The sequence below is a fragment of the Hippopotamus amphibius genome, chromosome 6, assembly GCF_030028045.1.
Source record: "Hippopotamus amphibius kiboko isolate mHipAmp2 chromosome 6, mHipAmp2.hap2, whole genome shotgun sequence".
In the NCBI taxonomy this organism is placed as follows: Eukaryota; Metazoa; Chordata; class Mammalia; order Artiodactyla; family Hippopotamidae; genus Hippopotamus; species Hippopotamus amphibius.
The window spans coordinates 125,273,020-125,278,962 of NC_080191.1; the positions used below are offsets into that span (position 1 = coordinate 125,273,020).

A 5,943-nucleotide genomic window follows, 5' to 3' on the forward strand; every position below is an offset into this window, starting at 1 on the left:
TTATCAAAAAAGCCAAAATATTTTTGTATGTAAAGAACATACAGTGTGTTAAGTGAGCAGAATGTAAATCAGAATTTTAACCAGTGTCTTTGAAATCATTTGTGATGGAGGAAAGAAAGGAAGAGAGAAAGAAGAGAAGCATGAAGGTAGGAGAAAAAATACTGTCCCTCATTGTCAGATTTAGCATTGAGTAGAATTCCAATAAACTGTGCTGCATTGATAAATTTAATATATATATATGTATGTCATCTATTCTAGATTCTTATTACTTTCAAAGTGGTGTGAATAAAAATGTGAAATATTCTTCCAATTTTCAATTTAAAACTTAGTTTTATTTATTTTTCCTTGTCTATGCTTATGATTCTTTCAGAAATTCAAGCCTTCATATACAAGACATGTTATTTTTGAACTGTGTGAGTATATATACACTAGTATGTGTAAACGTGTAACAGATAATCATGTCCTAGATGGGAGTACACACATGTATATATATGCATACACATACATAAACACAACCATAGATAAGGACATATACACAGACACAAAACTTTTTGCAGTGTAATGTGAGAATAAACAGGGAAGAAATTGTGGGAATTTAGAACAAATTCTGTGTTTTATAAAAAATGGCAATTTCAAATATTCAATCTAATTTTAAAAGTTGAACTGGAGGAGGCTTTTTATAAGATAGATGCTAACATAAAGTTTACTTACTCAGCTTAGAAGTAGATAAGAAAAAAATATATTTTTTCTCCTTAGTTACTGAATCATAAAACCTCCCCTGAAATGTCGTGATTTTTTATAAATATCAACTTGGAATTATATCATAGGAATCAGTGTCCTAGAAAATACTGAAGCTTAATGGAAACAGAACCTTCATTATCTTTTAAAATATATCTATCTAGTGACATAGATATTTGATAATTTTGCAGTCTAACAATGTTAATTCTTTTTTCTTTAATTTTGAATACTCTTTAGTTTATAAGCATAAGAAATACTCAAAATGTCTTTTCTAAAGATATTATATACATGTATATGTAAGTGCACATTTGTATATATATATAAAATGAGATTTGGGGCCTTTAATTTATTGTTAGCAAGTAACTCTGTTCAAAAGTAACTGTCCCTTTGCAGTCAATTAAGCCAACAGTGCTCTTTTCTCCGTGAGGGCCCAGTGTGCAATGGCTGCAAACAGCAGCCTCTTCGGTACTGTATACAGGCTTGTCACCTGTTTGGGTTGCTCTAAGGGACCTTGGAGACAGCCCTTTCCAGTGGACATTCATGCCTGACTGCATACAGTCCCCAATCTAGACTCCACACAGGTATGTGAGGTGCCTTTGGAAAGCCCCAGGGCACAGTGGCTAGAGTCCACATTGGCCAAGCCATCATGTCCATCTGTACCATGCTGCAGAACAAGGAGCATGTGATTGAGGCCCTCCACAGGGCCAAGTTCAAGTTTCCTGGCCGCCAGAAGATCCACATATCCAAGAAGTGGGCATTTACTAAGATTAATGCAGATGAATTTGAAAACATGGTGGCAGAAAAGAGGCTTACCCCTGATGGCTGTGGGGTCAAATACATCCCTAATCATGGCCCTCTGGATAAACGGCGGGCCCTGTACTCATGAGAGCTTTGGCACTGTCCCCTCCTTACTCAGGCCCACCAATAAATCCTACTTTCCTGCCCCCAAAAAACCAAAAAAGCATCTTATCTTGCCCCAGTGCTCTTTATTGACGATGTCACTGCTCCCTTATTGGTGGCTGAGTTTATCAGCATAAGACAATAAAGGAATGGAATGCTAAAGCTAGCTTATTAAATACTTGTTTCACTTTAGTAAAAGGATATTTTAGCCACCGGAGTCAGGGTTCAGGCAATATTGGTGCACTCAAGCTGTGCCCCTCCCCATTCCACCACAGCCCAGGACCTTATAAGTGCCACTGATACTTACAGGGGCACTGTGATTGTTAACTACGGAAGGCAGAAGAGGGAGAAGCGTGAGGGCGGTAGGCACATCTCCGACCAGCCCCTTGGAGCAGGTTTTAGTCGCTAGGGAAAAGGACGAGAAGCCAGGAGGACTGATGTGTGAAACAATTTGAGGCAGGTCAGTGCGAGAGCCAAAAGAGATGGAGTGGTTCTGTGGGGGCTGTGAGCCCTCTGTAAGACACAAGGCACAGGCAGAGCTGATTGGGGCACAGCTTGGTGGAAAGGAGCATTTTCTTATTCCCTGCATGGAGTCCAGACTACTGTGGCAAATCAAGCTGCAGATCCCACACCGCTGGCTCAGGCACTGGCATAGGCACTGGCATTCTCATGGCAAACACCTCTTTCTAATAAAAATGTGGGGTGCAGATGTGCGCAAGAAGAAAGGGAGAGAGAGAAGAACATGGTAGCAACATATGAAAACAGCAGGGACATTTTGTTTTGAGAGTATCAAATGAGGGTGTGTGTGTGTGTGTGTGTGTGTATCCTAGGAATAAGTAGAGGACATTTTGAGAAAATCCAAACATCCCTATTTGGATTTCAGAATCATTTGTAAACTTGGCTTAACAAAAATGTAGCATATGTTTATTTAACGGCTGTTGCTAGAAGACATTAGGGATGTTTTGTAGTCATGAGGCCAATATTTGTTGAACTCTGCTTTCTACTGAGGATCACTGGTGCCTTATTCCTTAGTCTTTTTCCTTTCTTCTTCTTTTTGTTTTTTCATTACTTAGGGTATGCTGAATCTCTTACTGATCATAATCTAGGGTATTTTGCTTAAGCATTTCTGGCATAGGTAAAAAATTTCATATGATACATGCTTTCCCAATAAAATGCACGGATATGAAAAATAAAACTGACAATGAATTATTCTGATTTTCTCTAGGGAACCACTTAGTACATATTAGAGTCAACAATGAAGTAAGTGATCAAAAAAAAAGATAAAAGAGTAACGGAGGAAAGCGTAGTAGATGAGGTACTTCAGCAGCAAGGATTCAAGACTTAGGATGGAATTTGAGGCAAAACCAAACAAGCTTGGATTTCTGCTTCAACACTATGAGTAACTGGGAGTTGAGTTATACCACCGCATCCCCAAATACAACTAGACTCTTAATAAGCTGCATTCTTAGAGGAATCTCTAGCTTCACTGAAGGTGGAAGGGATTTCCAGGGATTATCCCACCAATTGAGGACAAACAGAACAACTAACTAGAGCTGCACCTGGAAGCACAGGGAACTTGGGCTCCTAATATTGTTGGCCAAAGTGTATTTCTGAGCCATGCAGGAACATGGTCAGGATTCTAGAAGCTGGTCCCCAAAATTGCAGGAGCCAGGATTTTAGTAGTGGGAAGTTTGCATGGGAGCCCAAGTGAAAAAGAATCATTGTGATGGGAAGCCGGGATAGGTCTATGGCCAATGGTGAGCAGTGAGCCTGCATCAGAACTGAGTACCAAACCAACATCCTGGACCTTAGGGTCAGCAATGACAAAGAGAGTTGATTCTGAGACTTCCAATCTGATTCAAAAGCCCCCAAAGAGGCCTGTGAAATAGGAGATAGGAATGCTCCCCAATAATACAAACAATGACAAAAGTCAAATGCCCTTTGAAGGAAAGTACCCTTATTAGGACCTCAGGACTCCCACAGATTAATATGACAGGACGTCAACATTATGAAACAACAGATTTAGAAAACCAAGGGCTAAAGATATTAAAACTCTCAGAATTTCTTTGTATAAAATATTTAAAGACATAAAGATAAAATTGCAAAGATCAACAGACGCAAAAAAATTTTCACAAATAATACAAACTTGAAAACAATTGACTTCTAGAAATAAAAATATATGCAATCATGGAAGTCAAAATCTCAAGAGATAGGTTGAGTGTACGTCAGAGTTGAGCATTAATGAGCTAAAAGGTATACTTCCTTATGTTAAATAAGGAAAAATTTATTCTCACTGGTAGGAATGTAGATTGTTCCAGCCATTTTAAAAAAGCAACCTGGCAACATCTCTTGAAATTTCAAGACAGAACAAACTGAGTCCTGAGAAATTAGTTTTAAAAACTCAAGGTGCTTTCCTGTAAGCATGTAAGTAATGAAGGGAGATGGGTAGTTGATTTTTATTAACAGGTTATTTATTCTTCTTCTTACCGCTGACTTCTATGACTTTTAATGTGGAAAACTGCAAGCTAAGAATATTAGAGAAAAAGAATAATAATAAAAATAGCTGGTATCTATACAGTATTTATTATATGCTAGCCACTATAAATACTTTTCGTATGTATTAATTCATCTTCTCAACAATGTTATAAGGTAAGTACTAATATTACTTTGAAATATGGTTTACTCAAGAACACATGACTAGATAAAAAAGAGAGAGTTTGAACCCAGGCAGAGAGTCTAATTCTAAAATCTTCACTTTTAAACACTCATAATCCACACACTCTTATAATACAAGAAAACATAGGAAAAAGAGTCCTTTAAAAACCTCAAAACAGATTGAGAGAAGCCTGGAATGGTAGTTAACATGTCTGTATGTAAATATCTCATGAGACATAAAACTCCAGCAGGCAGGAGAATTTGAAGACCAACATCTGTGCCACAAATGTGAAAAGTCAAAGAGGATTTCCAGAATGAACTTTCAGTTCCCTGAAGTGCAACACATCCCTGTCAAAAAAGGCAAAAACAAGAGTTTATAACTCAGTACGAATCTCTGGAGTCCTGTTAAATTTAATCTGGCTATCCCTCCTCTTTTAGGAAACTGAGAACTAAGGAGATTAGTGTTTAATAGGTGATGGGTTCCTTACAAATGTACCCACTGTCAACTTCTCCAGCTGGAAAGTTTGAAGAAATAATCACAAGCTGAACCCAAAGACAATAAAAGAGAATCTCTTACAGTTCATTAGAAATGAATATTTTGTAAATAATATTTAGGCTATCTCTTCAGAATTACATGTGATCATGAATTATAAGGAAGAAAATGAATAGTGGAAGTTTGCGCTGGACTTAAATAGTGACACCTCCCCTGAATATAATTAAGCAAGTTTATCCTGAAACAAAATTTCATCGCAGCATTAAATTTTTGATGATCATTTAATGTTTTCCTTTATTAAATATGATTACTCAGGCATGACTTTAATAATTTCTCTAGGGGGAAAAAAACAAAGTTAAGTACCATAACTGTTTGCATGTTCTTCCATATTAATATCATTGGGAAGAATAACAAGCTAAAATATATTTAAAATTGAACCCACTGCTCAATTTTCCCTCTTAATAATTGTTGTAAAAGAAATTCTCTACTACATTTCATGCTAGATGTATTTTTTAAGACATGCAGTGAAACATCATCTATTCTCTCTGGGGTATCCTCGGGGCCCCTCATAAGATGGAAATTCCTAGGGAGATAGTATCAAATTCTATTTAAATGTACATCATTATTTTTTCAAAGTTCATTCAACAAATTGGTTTAGGTTTTGGAAGTTAATGAATAGAAAATGAATGCGTTCTTTTTTAGGAAATGAAATAATTGTTCTCATGGCTGAGAGCAATCTTGCATCCATTTTGCAACTTGATTCAACTAATATTTAGCAATTATTAAGTTTGGTCAATTTCATATGATCAGTATCGACCAACAAACTACAGCAGAGGAAAATAGTCACTTGCCAGCAATTTGGTCATCCTTTTCTGGTAGAATGTTTTGTCTCTGCTTAGAGACTATTTAATTGTAGTCATAGAGAAGCCAGGCTCAGAATTCTGCTACACAGCAGAGAGAGAACTGCCTCAATTACAAAGAAATTCAGCCCAGTCTTTTTATCTATGAACTATGTTTCTATTAACACTAATTTGCTCATAAGCAACCGGTGAATAAGGGAGTGAGATCAGTATGTGCTGATTGTTGTGCTGATTCATGTGGGATTTTTTTTCATAGACAAGTGGAAACAGAAGAGGGAAGAGAATTATAAATCTTAT

The 5,943-nt window shown here is 36.9% G+C and overlaps 1 non-coding gene across 1 annotated transcript; it reads left to right on the plus strand.

The window, feature by feature from the left end:
- Positions 1-1,125: 1,125 nt before the first annotated feature.
- LOC130856210 (small nucleolar RNA SNORA70) lies at positions 1,126-1,261 on the plus strand. Its single transcript, XR_009054502.1, has one exon. It is a non-coding gene; the product is annotated as a small nucleolar RNA SNORA70 (small nucleolar RNA).
- The last annotated feature ends 4,682 nt before the right edge of the window (positions 1,262-5,943 follow it).